The sequence below is a fragment of the Bidens hawaiensis genome, unplaced genomic scaffold (assembly GCF_021521415.1).
Source record: "Bidens hawaiensis isolate Kalapana, Puna unplaced genomic scaffold, B.hawaiensis_p1.1 tig00011073_1, whole genome shotgun sequence".
Taxonomy (NCBI): domain Eukaryota; kingdom Viridiplantae; phylum Streptophyta; class Magnoliopsida; order Asterales; family Asteraceae; genus Bidens; species Bidens hawaiensis.
In genome coordinates this window covers 401,059-419,248 of record NW_027491853.1, presented here as the reverse complement: position 1 = coordinate 419,248, position 18,190 = coordinate 401,059, and the positions used below count along the sequence as shown (strand labels likewise).

The 18,190-nt window shown below is 36.6% G+C and overlaps 1 long non-coding RNA gene across 1 annotated transcript; it reads right to left on the bottom strand.

The window, feature by feature from the left end:
- Nucleotides 1-4,060, bottom strand: LOC143536951 (uncharacterized). The gene is made up of 3 exons (XR_013135966.1): nt 3,940-4,060; nt 3,045-3,174; nt 1-517 (listed from the first exon to the last, which is right to left on the bottom strand). It is a non-coding gene; the product is annotated as an uncharacterized LOC143536951 (long non-coding RNA).
- Nucleotides 4,061-18,190: the final 14,130 nt, after the last annotated feature.

The window sequence follows — 18,190 nt, the reverse complement described above, 5'->3', positions numbered from 1 at the left end:
CATTCATCAATCTGTGTACATCACACATACACCTAAAGGCGTAAAATTACATGCCGAGACGAGAGGTTACAACATCCACCAGAAAATGAAACATACTTAACATGTAATCGCTTTCAAAATAAAAGAAAAAAAAACTGACATTGTTTGAGAATTGAGATAAGTAAGTATTGTCAAACCACACTTAAAACTGTCCTGATAACCAAAAAAATTACCAGAAACTTATTACAAAAACATGAAAACAGATGAACAAAAACAACAAAGACAGCTGACAGATCTCTTGAAATGCATGCATTTGTCGTCTACTTATTGTTGTTCATCGGGCTGTTGATAAGCCTCAGCCACCATTCCCCCCGTTTTCCACTTGCACTTCCGCCTGCTGAGGACTCAGCGGATACATCATTTTCAAGTGGGCGTTTTCCTTTCTTCTTGAGTTCTTTTTCCTCAGACGTGCGCCTGCATAACTCTGTCAAGGCGTGGAATTCACACGCCCTCCTCAGCTCCTTATACTTATCAATCGCTGCACAATTGGAAACCATTAATGTCTACAAATAATACCTAAAGCGGACATGAAACAAAAGACATCGAATAAAGTTTCTATTTTGACAGTCGGATCTACATCTACCAAAGATTGTTGTGAATAAAAAATATACCTTCTTTCAAAAAGTACACAGAGCAGGGAAACTGATTTGATAAACCAGCTACTCTGATGTATTCAAATTCTAATTCAGAGATTATTTTTCATACATTTTAACCTTTTCGTAATCATCTTCTTTCATCTCGGAAAGATCCGAGATGAGCTTAGAGATTTTCATGACGTTATGGCTTGCATTCAAATAGGCATTAATCATTTTTTTTAGAAAAAGAAATGAACTGGCGAGAACAATGAGAGTGCAGAAACAATGGCCTGATTGAGATCTTATATAGCCATTCAACATCGTCTTTCCGGATGTAAAAGTCAAGTAGTCAACGGGGTTGTTAGAAATCGAATTACTCGCTAAATTCCAATATTAAATGCAGATTCAATTAAGAGTTTTATTATGCATATAATTTATAATTGAAACTATATTTCTTATTAAAAGTAGGCTTGTAAACGAACCAAACGAACACAAATGGAGCACGCTCATGTTCGTTCATTTAACATTAGTCGAACAAACAATCGAACATGAACAATAAAATGAACGAGGTTTTCTTGTTCATGTTCGTTCGTTAAGAAATAAATGTGTTTGCGTTCGCTTATGTTCATTTGTTAACGGTATAAACAAACGGTTCACAAATGTAACTGAACATAGATGAACAAACAAAATTGAGCTAAAACCAATTAAATGAAAATGTAAACAATAATGTGTTGGGTTTAAAAAATTGTTAAACAAGATTATACTGCAATGGGACTAAAATATTAAACTTGAACAAACCTAAAGTAACAAACATGACTTTAAACGATTGAGCATAAATGAACAAACATTCATGAACAAAAATAAATGAGCAAGACATGTTTCATGTCCATTTAACTAAATGAACAAAAAAAATTGTTCATGTTTGTTCGTTTATTAAATAAACGAAGATAAACAAACGTTCAGTTAATTTACAAGCCTACGATTAAGGTTAAAAAAGTACAACCTATCCATACATAATATTTTTTAACTACTAACTAATAAGTGCTAGAGTTTGTCTCTACAAGTCAAATTGTTAAGTTTTTAGCTATAGATTGATAAGAATTATCTTTTTTCATAGACTAAATTACTAATAAAATAAACTTGGAGTAACATGCTGCAATCAACTATTTTTCATGGCCTAGCAGCTAAAAACAGCAATTACAGTTTTGTATTTGGAATTTCAAGATTTGATTTTTCAACATCAAATCTTAACGGTTCAAATAAATAAATGAAAAGATTAAATTAATGCTGCAAAAGTTTTACCCAAAAAATGTGCTATTATCAGAAGAGGCACATTAATGCTCTCAAATAGTAACGGTAGCATTGGAACTTACAGCACCTTGTATTAAAATGTGCAAGGTACTTCGAGGCCTTTAGGTCCCAAAAACCTAGGCATGAGGCACTAGACAATATTATTTATCATATTATTAATCCTTGAATACTAAATAAAGAGGATAACTTAAAGAAGGCACACTGACTTTAATAATCCAAATTATGACCATTTGGCCGATAATAATCCATACTTGCAATGTGACCAAAGACACTTCTAACTTTTATTTTAGTTTTAATTTATCTCTTTAAATTTTAATATTAAGGGGTATTTAACTGACATCCATTCTAGCGACCAAATGTGTTATGCTTGTGCAAACTATAGGAAATGAAACTTGGGACCAAATGTGTCATACCACAAGACCATCTGTGCAATTAATTCTTTAAAACCCGATCACAACTTAATAACTAAATATCATATGTGTTTTTTTAATATGCAGATTTGTTTTCCCAGATAAAACCCGATCACAACTTAATAACTAAATATCATATGTGTTTTTTTAATTTATATTATCTTTATTTTATTGTATTTTGAATATTTATTAATAGCACATATTCCAATCCTTTTGAATTCAAATTATTTATTTCATACTTCTATTTATTAAGTTTTTTGGTGAAAATTTATTATCATTATTAACTTGTGTATTATTATTTTTATTTTTAAGATTCATCATTTTATACTTATTTTACCCCTTCAAATAATTTCATCTTCAATAATTAAGCCAAACGTGATGAACATCTAACCATTAACAAAACCTCATTGCCTCATAAGCACGGCAATGGAACTAACATTCAACTAGCATATACTTAAGTTTCATAGTGTTCTATATCCATCTCTGAACTAGCATATATCGCATAGAAGCATGTTAAAACTTTAAAACAACAAACAGAACCATTGTAACTATTCATTCATACTCTATGCATTATTTGGCAGTGTCATAATGACAGATCAGTTGTATCATTAGTGGTAGATATTATTGTAGTAAAAATTAAAATAGAATAAGATGACTACACTGCAATAAACTGACTTAAAGTTAACCGCACATAAAAATCATCACATACCATCATTAGAATTCGAAGCCCAGAAATGTCTTCCAAGTTCCAAGAGCCTTATTCATTTGAGCATGCCTATAATATCCACCGCAATGCGTTCATAAGCTGGTTCAACATAGCAACCGGAATGCACGTCAACCTGTATATTATCCTTTTGAGACATTAGAAATAATCTACGAACACATTTCATGTATGTTAAAATTTCTAAGCTTGAAGACGATAAAGCATCAAGTCATTATGAATATTTAATCCCAAACCATAAGAGAAACAATGTAATTCATATTCATACCGTTTACGCAAACAATGGATCAAAACACCTATTACTATCTCCTCTATTAAGAACTAGTTATTATTGGATATCAGGCCCAAGAACGCAAACACGAAATTTGATCTCAACCAAGATCGACTCTTTCTGTATATTATAATTACAATGACTCTTGGTCCCATCTATTTATACTAAAATAAATCATGCTAATCCTACTCAAATTAAACATAAACTTAACGTATTCGAACTCAAACTCAAAAGTCTTAGTTTTCTAGCCTAGATAAACTAGCAAAACATTCAAAAACTATTAACTAATTCATATTTAACTACACTCTTTCGAAATGCCCCCTTCACCGATAACCATCATCTTTCGGGTATCCCAGCCTCCTCCGTAAAGGAGGTAAAACTATTTATGTGAAACACATTACTGATTATATTAGGTCCAACATTGTTAGTACTATCTATCTCTTAGTTTGAAATATAATAAATTTGCAATTCAGTTCTAAACCCTAAAACATCCGTCATAATAATTAATAAGTAAGTCAGTAAACTATTATGAAATTATTAATAGGTTAATAATTTAAAACTATAACAGTATAATTTGAGTAGTAATAACTAATTATCAACCGTTCAACTAACCTTCTTCACATTGCGGGTCCGAATCCGATACCATATTTCCGCCGGTAATGGAAATTGATCTGGTGGGTTGATTGTCTGTCACGTGGCTTCAAATGAAAATGAATTGCTCTCCCAGGGGTGAAATAAGTGGGTCCAGGTTTTTTGAAAACGAAAATGATAGGTTCGGTATCGGTATCAGTAACAAAAATATACCGAAAACTTAAAAATTGGTATTGAATTCAATACCGGTATCTAGGGGTGTGTATGGGTCGGTTTGGGGTGGATTTGAGTCAACCCATAACCATAACCGACATGTCGGTTAATAGATATTCATAACCATAACCGATCCTTTATGGCGGTTTCGGTTAATCGGTTTTGAAGGTTATAGTGGGTCGGCTATGGGTCGCTTAACCACAACCAAAAAATGTAATTGGGCCTAAAAGTTTGGCACGGATTATTACAAAAAAAACCAATATGACATAATACAACAAAATATATAATCCATAATATTAATTTATCAAACAAAGATAATGACATTATATAATCCAACAATGAAATTCAACTTAATTTTATAACAAACGTAGAACGAAAATCATCAAAATGATATAATCCAACAATATGTTAGTGGGAGTTAGCCCCAAACATATTGTTGGTTAAATAAATGGGTCGGTTCTGTTATGGTGGTTTTGGAATTATCTTTAACCAAAACCGACCCGTATTTGACGGTTTTTAAAAGTTTATTAATCCCCATCGGTTATGACGGTTATCGGTTAAAATTGGTTCGGTTATGTCGGTTATGGTTCGGTTAACGGTTATGGCGGTTAAGTTGCACACCCCTACCGGTACCCGTACCTTTTTGCACATCCCTAGAAATAAGTATAAGAAGAAACTAAAGCTTTAGTCTTGCGTTACTCGTTATTTGAAAAGACAAAATATTACTCCGTATTTAATATTTTGATAGTTTAGGCTAAAAACCTTTTGATTGAATATTGTCGTGTTAATATGAATTGTGAATGAGTATACCGGGCATACTTACATGGATGACGTTATGATGCTTACAGTTTTGCTTTCATATGTTCATTTAGTTGTAACATATTTGATTATTTCATTAACTAGCTTTAAAAGTTAACTTTAAATTGAAGTCATTTCTCTCTTTTTAGTTGGTATATATTGTGTTCATGTTTACTTTTGTTTTGATTTTCTCTCTTTGTTAATTATTAATCTAAAGTTCTATTAGTATTATAGTTTTATGTGAAATAAAGAGCCCAATTTAATAATTATGGAGTATTTTGTTTACCTCTTTGTGACTCGATTTCAATTCTTGACTCACCCACATCATTTTGAAATCGCAGCACCTAGTTATCAAATGGTAGATCATAAAAGAGATTGACCTTTTATTCGTTAAACAACTAACCAAGACTACGATGAAGTCTATCCCAAACCATGGGATCTCAACAAGTGACTCCAAAACAATATATGAGATCTTGAATGAGAGCTTAAGATCATGCATCCCCGTTGAGTACGGTCATTGGTTCATAAAACAGATATATGAAGACAAATCTGGTAATGAGTGTGAAGAGGTAGGTCCCCGCAAAGCTCAGTTGGACCCGCAAGACACACCTTGAAGAGATACGTCTGCGCAAGGACCAACTGGTTCCGCATGACCCACCATGCTCAGAGAGATGAAGACCTTACACGCAGTAAGCCAGCTGTTCCCGCAGGAAAGCCTCCCTTGGTACAGTACCCTGACTGTTCCCGCGGCTATGGGTACAAGCCAAGAAGGAAGGCTACCCGCACTAACAGTAAGGCTACACGCATAAGGCACTAACTCTTATACTTCAGCAGTGTCACCTGAAGAAGGAATGAGCATGGCGCAAATATTCCCGCCCAAAAGAGCCAGTCCGTACGCTTCTGGAAGATCTTTTGTACTATACCTGCCAAGGTATGGACAAAATAGACAAGATCTGACAAAAGCAGCCCATGAATCAATCACAGGGTGACAGCTCACCGACAATAGTACGAGGAGGAGCACGCTCCAGTACAAAATGTCACAATTAGCCGCTGCCTACCCACCAACTCCCATCGTGGCACGTACATAGCCCGTAGTTGGTGGAAAAGGAATATTATACAGCTGGCCGTACCTGCTTGGAAACCTACATTCGGCTATAAATACTCCAACACCTTGGAACGGTATCATCATCTTACCTTCTCTAGCTATTTCTCTCAATATACACTTATATTCAGAGCAATCTAGTCTAATTCTCACGCCGGAGGGTGGTCACAAGGAGGAACCCCCCCCCCCCATTCTCAGTGACGAGCTCACGGTGTCTGTTTTGCAGGTCGAGAAGACTAACCATCTTTGCCGGACCTAACCCTTGTAAGAAACATCTATTTAACCCTAAGATTATCCGTAATCTGCCGGGGAGATTTAGTGTTTCTTCATTGGCGCCATCCGTGCATTAAGCTAGAACTAATTCCATTTCTTAGTTTTTTCAAACTTTTGGAAAGATGGTCAAGGTTACTTCGATGCCAAGGCCACCTAGTGACCAAGAAGCTCCGGTAACCACAACCCCAGCTACTGGGGGGAACACCGGTGAATATACGATTTTTACGAACACTACTCCGGTTACCCAAGCCGGAGCAAGTGCAGTAAACAATCCTCCCCTGAGATTCATTGATACCCAGGTAGAAAAGCAACAGACGAGGCTTCCCCACCAAACACTAGATCAAGTTAAGGCCTGGGCGGAAGCACGTCAGAAAGAATTCCAAGCTGAGTTGGATGAACGTTTACGTTCACTCCAACGGGCCAATGACGAATTCGGAAGCACTCGACAACTGTAACGATTCCGACGAAACCAGGTATACCCTAACCGGTAGACGTTAGTTACGTCATATGTAATGTCGGGTACAAGAGTTACCATGGTAATTATACGAGAAAACATGATTCATTGTATGGATTGTACGTGAATATATAATTCACCGTATTGAATATGCGATCAAACGATCGATAGTTATTGAAACCCGAATGAATCGAGGGTTCAATTATAGACGAAATATATGATATTTAGTAATGTTACGAAGCATTAAAGCTTCGGGATAAGTGGATTAAAGCACAGAAAAAGGATTTCGATTTAATAGTACGTCGGTACGTTAAACGAAACCTTTAATACCAAACCGAGCAAGAGACAATCGATCAAGCCGAAAAAGATGCGTAATAACTAATAATATGACGTTTTAAGTTAATAAATGTCATGGTTTAAGTTTTTAAATTGGTTTTATATAAATTTTATTTTTAAGCCGAAAAACGACCGTTTTGGCCTCGTTGTAAGCCAAATTAAACGTTTAACTGAGAAACGAACTGAACCAGATTATCCAAAACATTATCCGGATTGCGGATATCCAATTGAGTGGCCAAAAAATGAACTTGTGGGACCCACCCCATCCATCCATTAGTCCGATCGGACCACACCACCTCAAAACACATTCCATTTTCTTTTTTTACAAACACCATCCAACAAACCTTTAATTCTCTCAAGGTCTTGAATCAAAAACCGACAATTCTAGCAAGAAAAACCGAGGTAAGATCGAATTATATACGTTTTCATCTTCGTTTCTTGAGTTTGTTTGCAAGAAAATGAGGTTTCAAAGATGAAAACCGATTCTTGCATGATCAAATGATGTATACGGGTTATACAAGGGATCTTGGTCCAAGAAATGAGTTAAACGAATCAAAAACGAATTTTTACGGTTAAATCTTTGTTTTAGTATCATAACCGTAACCATGAAAGAAATGGCTTGATCGAGAGTGTAACTTGCTTGGTATTGTGGTATGTTGTTTGTAGGCTCGGTATTTAGTGGTAGATAAGGCGGAAAGATGAGTTTGTAGCTTGTAGTGGCAGAAAACGAAAGGTATATTCGGTTGTGTTCGGTTATAGGAAAATTGGACAGATTTTTGATGCTTTAGAGTTAGGTCATGAAATTTTACAGAGGTGTTAAACACATAAAGATATGAGTTCTGTGAATTTTTGGTAATTTTTGGATAAAGGATGAATATTTGGTGAATTTAATGCTCGGTTTTGGCCAAAAATGGTGAAAAATAGTTAAATATCATGATAAATTCTGGAAAATTTCATATAAGCTTTTCATATCATGTATAAGTCACACACAAAATTTTAGGTCCATTGGAAAAGTCTAAGTAGGCTTTTTGGTTAAACGAGTTCTAGGGATTTCTAGCTCGGTTTTGGAAAAAGGGCATGTAAAAGATAATTTTTGTTCTGGAAAAATTACAGGGGACTATGTGGATGGCAGGGGAAATCCAGGAAAAATTTGGGATTTTTCTAAGGTCGTTTGGTATTTACGACATATTTAGTGTTTAAATGGTGTTTAAAAATAAATAAATAAATTTTAAATATAAGAATTAATTCTGGAAATATTTTTATAAAATTCCCCACTATTAAAAAGTGATTTGTGCAAAATTTCAAGATCCGAGAGTAAACGGATAATTAATCGTGCTAATTATCAAACTTTTAAAGTTAAAACGCGTAAACCGGTGAAGTTCGCTTAAGCGAGCTGACTGGTGTATAAAAACCTTAAAAATGGACTATTTTCATATAATTGAGTTAAACAAGTAAAAATGAATCATCCGAAAATAAGTCGAATGATTTGGGTATTTTTAACCGATTTAACAGTTTCCGATACGCCAAAGACGGAAACGGGTCCCGCGGCCAATCGGGATGTCTAAACCGAGCCATAATTTCACATTTTAAATTAAATTATCAGACAACCACTATTTCGAGTCGTGTGTGACCAAACTCATTTTTGAAACATAAAACGGATATTCGTGCTAGGCACGCAAAACGAGAAAACGACTAATAGAAATTGTGACCATGGAACTCTAAACGACATCACAATCTGAGTCCAGAGAAGTATTTCTGGGTTAACATTGCCCCCGGAACAGGTACAGTCCTGGGTTAAAAGTGTCCCCAGATGTACCGATTGATAAGGTTAAAGATTATATAAACAATAATTGTATAATAACGATCGTATGGATCATATTACAGATTGGACGTGTTAATTGATAATGATTGTTGTTACCTGCTTGCATGTGCTAAGGTGAGTTTCACGAGCCCCTTTTTCTAAACTGTTTTTGAATATTTTCTCGGGGCGGAAAGCATGTTTTTATCAAAGTGTTTAAGTACATGCCGATCGCATGGAAATGAATGTATTCATATATGTTCTATTGTACGGGAATCGTACGGAAATGTACTAAGATGGTAATTGTCTGTGTTGCTAACATTGTAAGGCCCCGCAACACGAGTGATTAGCTAAAAGCCGGTAGAGTGTGAATAGTACTATTGGTCTGACAAATCCAACTGGTCCGGCATGGAATTGCTGATGTTTCCCAGCCAGTTGCACATGTCTATTTTGTTGTTATTTATTTTGCTATGTAATGTTAGACATAACGGTTTGGGGCAGTTCCGTGGGCGGGGGATATGCCACGGGGGTTGTGTGTGATAGTCAGAGGTTTCACTTGTGGGCTCAGCATAATTACATCGATATTATTATATTATGATATGGATTTATCATGGTTTACTAAAATTGTGAAACTCACCAACTATTCGTAGTTGACCCGTTTTCTCACATGCTTTTCAGGTACAACTAAGATAAAGTGATTGATTACGTGCTAAGTGCTTGATGTGTGTAAGGTTTGCGTGCTGGACGTTAGGATACATTATAACAGATAGAATTATGAACCGTATTGTATGATGTGTGTATCACCTAGACGGTAATGAAAGACGAGATAATGTAATTTTGAAGTATATTAATGCATTCGGTTTTCTTTATAAACAATGTGGTTGATATCAGAGGTGTCTGTCGCATCCCGTTTACGTTTCCGCTGCGGTTGCGGGGTGTTACAGAACTTGGTATCAGAGCCATTGGTTATAAAAGAATTAGGACGTCTTTAAAAGATACCTAAAATATAACCAGTAGCTCAAGTATTATAGGATCTGAATATCAACTAATAATTTATAGTGACGAGGTCTGGATGAACTTGGATGGACAAGTGAGTTGTTATGGTCCGGAACATAATAACAGACTTGTCCGCACGAGGGAATTCATGGGAAGTCACGGGGTACATTAATAGGTAAAAATGGCAACATATGTGTAAAGTATATAGTATTATTTATACGTGCTAATGTGTATATATATATATGTACATATCTTGTGGGTACATGTATTGAGAAATGGGACCCGGATAAGGAACCGGGGAAGGAAATAATAAAAAGTACCGAGGATGCCGAAATTTCTAGAGCATCGGTTGATGATAAGTCTGACTTATCGGGCCATAGTTATGATAATACCAAGTTAGATCTCCCGTTTGACATTAACCAGGAATATCTAGTAACCGTCACTCCCAACCAAAATTGATGAATCCCTTACCCTACCAACACCGGTACCGTATATCCTAATAACCCCAGATGTTCACCCGAACCGTCGACCCTCACGTACGGACGGATCCGTACCTGAACCCATTCTTATTCCATTAAGGTAAATAAATAAATAAAATAATAATAATAAATTTGATAATAAATCAGCAGATAAAAATAATATATAGAAATATATATATGTATTTCTCACTCTCAAACATATGAGTCATACCACCTCCAGATCGAGAATTACCGATTTCAATGAACCTAGAACGCCTGAGGACATTGACTGAGCAAGTGATAGAGTTTCCCATAATAGTAATTAATAATATTTGAAGGCAACCCATGTTGCGCAATTACCTTGAACCTTGCAACTCCCTATGTTATCCTTACATCCGTTAGATGTTTACACCCATGCACGCTCGAATAGAATGATTACCTATACACAAAGAAGTGTTGGAATCATTATAGCATAGTTGGTTGTTCATTCGTAGGTGGCATACTGTGTATGCCGGATATACGAATAAACACGGATATTATAACTTCGTGGTATGTAATCGTTTGGTGCTCACGGTGAGCATGTATCGGTTATGCTGACATGCAGAAGGATATTGAAATCAAGTATATTAAACGTTGATCTTTGTGGAGAAAGATCTATATGTCGGTTGGTGACAAGGGTTATGAAACATATTTAAACGTTAACCGACGTCAGGTTAAGTCCAAGTGTTATTATATTTGTGGGACATATATACTAAATACTGGTATGTGTAATATGTGTGATAATATGTGGTGTGTATGTGTACCTGCTGTTATGATTGAGCTGGTAACGAGATATACGGTGAGATTAGTATTGATTACTGTGTACGGGATGAGTACGGCAGAATGACATAAAAAGAGTAACTCCAATGATGGAGACTGATATGATTCAGTTGATTGCTCAAAGATAGCAGATGATGATACCGAATGTCGTATCATAGATCACTGCTAGTGTTGATGCAAATGTGATCGCAAGATTGTAGATCGAGCAATCACGTGAATATGAATATTTCAATTCTTGGTGGTATTACTAAAAGTGATAATGTTCCACCGAATACTATTATGACTACAAGTATTAGTTATAAACTAAACATGAATAGTAGTCGTAATGAATTAGATCCGGTATGAAGGATATGTCTGTTGATTGTGTTAAGGAAATTATTAATAGTTACTGATGGTAAAGGGAGGAATAGATTAGCGAGTGGATAGAAAAGATCGAAATGGTTAAGGATATTGGTATGAGTCTAGAACATTGTGTAGTGAATTATGCTACAGATATGTTGGTAGATTATGTTGTATCGTGATGGAACACGATGGTACAAAATTATAGTTAGAAAGTTATTGCTCAGATGATATGGTCAGGATTTAAAATTCTTTTGCTAGAGCACTTTTATTCGAGTAATTAAGTTCAGATATTGGAAACTGAGCTATGGAAGACAGAAATGTTGTATGCTGATCACTTAGAAAACGCTAATCGTTTGAAGGAATTGTCATGTCTGGTAACATGGCTAATTACTCCTGAAACTAAGCGAAGTAAGTGCAATATTGGGGACTAACTCCATCGATAAGGAGCATAGTCAATCCTGTAAAATATACAACCTTTGGAAGGGTTGTGTCACAAGCCAGTATTGATATAGTTGACTCTATGGGAAGCGGACTGGAAGGACGTTAGGCTAGACGTCGAGTGATAAAGAAGAGAAGTGATAAAGGTATAGTGCAAGATAGACTTTTGAATAAGTAGGCACGTCCTACAACCCAGAATTATACAAAGACTAGTTCTGGTGTGAAAACATGAACCGCATGAAGGGTCCTTCCTTGAATGTGAAAAATATGGTCATCGGCAGGAAGAAGAATGTCGAGTGATAGTAGGCCACAGGTGTGGTAAAGATGGACGTAATGCCCCAATTGTAGAACCAATTGAAGCCATGTGAACCGGCGACCCCAACCCATTCGTGTACAACCACTCCGAACCCAACAGCTACAATAACCATCCATTCAAAGAAATCAAAGAATGCCAAACAGTGGTACTTGCTATGAATGTGGCAGTACAGAACGTTTCAAGAGAAATTGCCCAAAGTTGAACCAAGGTATCATTGGAAGACGAACCTCATGACAAGCATCAACCTCTGATCAAGCAAGGAGCCGTGCTTTTGTGAGTAATTCAAATAAAGCACGTCATGATCCAAAAGTAGTATTAAGTACGTTGTAGTTTTAAATCAATAGGCTTCAGTGATATTTTTACGGTCGTCGATAGAAGTTAGTTCCTGCTAACCTCCTACCCTTTGGAAAGATACCGATTAGTGAAACTATAGAACCCTATACTGTAGAATCACTAACGGTAAATCCCTAATGGTTAACTAAATTGTACGGAATTGTCCTAATATTCTGAACGATTAACCTTTCCTTATTGACCTACGACCTGTAAAGCAAAGAAGTTTTGACGTAATAGTTAGCATGGATTGGCTAACTCAACATGAAGCAGAAATCAAATATGAAAAGAAGATGATTAGAAGCTCTCTTTCAGACGATGAAGCGATTAAATACAGAGAAAAGGGTACGGTATTATGTTGCCACTCAATCTCATCTTGAGATGTTATAATATTTACGACAAGAAGACGTGGTGTATTTAACAAACGTGATTGCCTAAGTATTTAAAAGAAAACATATAGAAGATATCCCGGTGGTGCGCAAATTTCCACAAGTTTTCCCAGAAGAACTCCCTGGATTACCGCCAGCCCGACAGGTCGAATTCAGAATCGATTTAATGTCTCAAGCTGGCCCTGTTGCTAAAGCATCCTGCCGACTTGCACCGTCCGAGATGCAAGAATTATCCAATCAGTTACAAGAATTGTTGGATAAGGTTTTATACGACCTAGTTAGTCACCATGGGGTGCACCAGTTTTTAATTGGGAAATGAAGGTCGGAAGTGTTAGGATAGGTGTTGATTAGGGAGAATTGAATAAAGTGACGATCAAGAGAAGGTGCTCACTTCTTCGAAGTGAATGATCTGTTTAACCAACTGCAAGGGACGATTTATTTTTTTTAGAAAAATTGATCTTAGATATAGTTATCACCAAATGAGAGGTCCAAGAGGAAGACGTTGCAACAACAGTGTTTCGGACTCGCTACGGCCATTATGAATTCTTAGTTATGCCTTTCGGGCTAACAAATGCGCCGGCAGCATTCATGGAACTCATGAACCGAGTCTGTAACTTTATTTTGACAAATCTGTCATAACATTCATTGATGGTATTTTAATATATTCGCAACGTAAAGAAGAGTACGATCGACGGTTAAGGAAAATGGTGGAAGTGTTAAAGCAAGGGGAGTTGTACGCGAAGTTTTCAAAATGTGATTTTGAATAAAGAATGCATAATCCCTTGGTCATGTTGTAAAGCAACAAGGATTTCACAAAGATCCAAATAAGATAAAAATCATTAAAATTGTGCCAAGCGCCGATTTTAAGTCTCCCCGATGGAGACGATGGTTTTGCCGCGAATGTTGACGCATCGCGTAAAGGGTTAGAATGCGTGTTGACGCAGTATATTAAGGTTATAGTCTATGCTTCCCGACAGTTAAATGTACACGAGTAAAATTACACTACTCACGACTTAGAACTGGGAGGGGTTATCTATGCACTTAAAATGTGGAGACATTGCCTCTACGATACGAAGTGCACCATCTTCACCGATCATAAAAGTTTGCATCACATATTCGATCAGAAAGAACTAAATATGAGGCAACGAAGATGGGTTGAGTTGTTAAACAATTATGACTGTGACATCCGTTACCACCCGGCAAGGCTAACGTCGTAACCGAGGCCTTGAGTAGGAAAGATCGGGTTAAGCCATTGCGAATGAGGGCGTTGGGGATGATAGCCCAGTCGAACTCTCGGATCTGAGTCGAGTCGCTCAACGTGAGGCGTTAAAAGAGGGACAATTGGAAAAGGAGGAACCTTACGGCAATGAGAAGAATTTCGAACAACGCGTGGACGAAATTCTCTACTTCAAAAATTGGGTTTGGATCCCGACTCTCCATGACCTTCGTGATTTAATCATTGACGAAGCGCATAGATCGAAATAATCCATACACCCGGGATCGGATTCGACTATTGATGATACGGGTATCTGAAAGGATTTTTATTAATGATGGAGTTTGGAGAATGATATGGTCACGTGTGTTGGTGAATACTGAGTTATGCAAGAGATAAGGCTGCACACCGAAAACCCTAGGGAACGCCACAACGACCGAAAATTCGCCAATGATAGTGGGAATATATTACAATGAATTCTTGCCCAAATTCCTGATGGTGAAATGGTATCTCGTCGTGGAGTACCATTTTCGATGATCTCAGATCAAAATAGTCATCCTACTTCCATTATTGGAAGGCGGGGAAGGAAGCATCGAGAGCTTGAAGCTTTCTATGGGTGAAGTAATTATCACCAATTTGTAAATTGAAAATGGGCGTCAATCAAGCCATAAGATTCGAATTGATTCGAGAAACAACCAATCGGATTTATAATATTTAAGATGAGTTGAAAGCATCGCGAGATTGGCAAAGGATTTATGCCAACATTCATAGGAAACCATTGTCATTGGAAAGAGGTGACAAGGCATTTTTAAAGGCATCACCTTAGAAAGGTGATATGAGGTTTGCCAAAACCGAAAATAGCTCCTTAATATATTGGGCCTCATGAGATTATCTCCATGATTGGTCACTTAGTTTATTGATTAAAGTGCTCCAGGGGCTAAGTACTATATATGATATTTTGCCATGTATACGGATTGAAAAGTGCCTAAGCGATGAGGCAACAAAAGTACTAGTAATAGAGGTACTCATAGAAGACATGTTTGATATCATAACTAATTCCGTAGAGATAGTTGTCGGGAAAACTAAACAGCTTGGACATACCAAGCGTTATTAATTAAGATTAAGTGGAAATTCACAGCGAGGACCAGATTATACTTGGTAACGCGTGGGTGAATTCTGAAGGAAAAACCCCCCACCTTTCTCTCGAAAGGAGATAGTGGGCGTGTAAAAATTCGAGGACGAAATTTCTTAACGGGGGGAGAATGTAACGATTCCGACGAAACCAGGTATACCCTAACCGGTAGACGTTAGTTACGTCATATGTAATGTCGGGTACAAGAGTTACCATGGTAATTATACGAGAAAACATGATTCATTGTATGGATTGTACGTGAATATATAATTCACCGTATTGAATATGCGATCAAACGATCGATAGTTATTGAAACCCGAATGAATCGAGGGTTCAATTATAGGCGAAATATATGATAAATGTTACGAAGCATTAAAGCTTCGGGATAAGTGGATTAAAGCACAGAAAAAAGAATTTCGATTTAATAGTACGTCGGGACGTTAAACGAAACCTTTAATACCAAACCGAGCAAGAGACAATCGATCAAGCCGAAAAAGATGCGTAATAACTAATAATATGACGTTTTAAGTTAATAAATGTCATGGTTTAAGTTTTTAAATTGGTTTTATATAAATTTTATTTTTAAGCCGAAAAACGACCGTTTTGGCCTCGTTGTAAGCCAAATTAAACGTTTAACTGAGAAACGAACTGAACCAGATTATCCAAAACATTATCCGGATTGCGGATATCCAATTGAGTGGCCAAAAAATGAACTTGTGGGACCCACCCCATCCATCCATTAGTCCGATCGGACCACACCACCTCAAAACACTTTCCATTTTCTTTTTTTACAAACACCATCCAACAAACCATTAATTCTCTCATGGTCTTGAATCAAAAACCAACAATTCTAGCAAGAAAAACCGAGGTAAGATCGAATTATATACGTTTTCATCTTCGTTTCTTGAGTTTGTTTGCAAGAAAATGAGGTTTCAAAGATGAAAACCGATTCTTGCATGATCAAGTGATGTATACGGGTTATACAAGGGATCTTGGTCCAAGAAATGAGTTAAACGAATCAAAAACGAATTTTTACGGTTAAATCTTTGTTTTAGTATCAAAACCGTAACCATGAAAGAAATGGCTTGATCGAGAGTGTAACTTGCTTGGTATTGTGGTATGTTGTTTGTAGGCTCGGTATTTAGTGTTAGATAAGGCGGAAAGATGAGTTTGTAGCTTGTAGTGGCGGAAAACGAAAGGTATATTCGGTTGTGTTCGGTTATGGGAAATTTGGACAGATTGTTGATGCTTTAGAGTTAGGTCATGAAATTTTACAGAGGTGTTAAACACATAAAAATATGAGTTCTGTGAATTTTTGGTAATTTTTGGATAAAGGATGAATATTTGGTGAATTTAATGCTCGGTTTTGGCCAAAAATGGTGAAAAATAGTTAAATATCATGACAAAATTCTGGAAAATTTCAGATAAGCTTTTCATATCATGTATAAGTCACACACAAAATTTTAGGTCCATTGGAAAAGTCTAAGTAGGCTTTTTGGTTAAACGAGTTCTAGGGATTTCTAGCTCGGTTTTGGAAAAAGGGCATGTAAAAGAAGATTTTGGTTCTGGTAAAATTACAGAGGACTATGTGGATGGCAGGGAACATCCAGGAAAAATTTGAGATTTTTCTAAGGTCGTTTGGTAGTACGACATATTTAGTGTTTAAATGGTGTTTAAAAATAGATAAATAAATTTTAAATATAAGAATTAATTCTGGAAATATTTTTATAAAATTCCCCACTATTAAAAAGTGATTTGTGCAAAATTTCAAGATCCGAGAGTAAACGGATAATTAATCGTGCTAATTATCAAACTTTTAAAGTTAAAACGCGTAAACCGGTGAAGTTCGCATAAGCGAGCTGACTGGTGTATAAAAACCTTAAAAATGGACTATTTTCATATAATTGAGTTAAACAAGTAAAAATGAATCATCCGAAAATAAGTCGAATGATTTGGGTATTTTTAACCGATTTAACAGTTTCCGATACGCCAAAGACGGAAACGGGTCCCGCGGCCAATCGGGACGTCTAAACCGAGCTATAATTTCACATTTTAAATTAAATTATCAGACAACCACTATTTTCGAGTCGTGTGTGACCAAACTCATTTTTGAAACATAAAACGGATATTCGTGCTAGGCACGCAAAACGAGAAAACGACTAATAGAAATTGTGACCATGGAACTCTAAACGACATCACAATCTGAGTCCAGAGAAGTATTTCTGGGTTAACATTGCCCCCGGAACAGGTACAGTCCTGGGTTAACAGTGTCCCCAGATGTACCGATTGATAAGGTTAAAGATTATATAAACAATAATTGTATAATAACGATCGTAGGGATCATATTACAGATTGGACGTGTTAATTGATAATGATTGTTGTTACCTGCTTGCATGTGCTAAGGTGAGTTTCACGAGCCCCTTTTTCTGAACTGTTTTCGAATATTTTCTCGGGGCGGAAAACATGTTTTTATCAAAGTGTTTAAGTACATGCCGATCGCATGGAAATGAATGTATTCATATATGTTCTATTGTACGGGAATCGTACGGAAATGTACAAAGATGGTAATTGTCTGAGTTGCTAACATTGTAAGGCCCCGCAACACGAGTGATTAGCTAAAAGCCGGTAGAGTGTGAATAGTACTATTGGTCTGACAAACCCAACTGGTCCGGCATGGAATTGCTGATGTTTCCCAGCCAGTTGCACATGTATATTTTGTTGTTATTTATTTTGCTATGTAATGTTAGACATAGCGGTTTGGGGCAGTTCCGTGGGCGGGGGATATGCCACGGGTCCGTGGGCGGGGGATATGCCACGGGGGTTGTGTGTGATAGTCAGAGGTTTCACTTGTGGGCTCAGCATAAT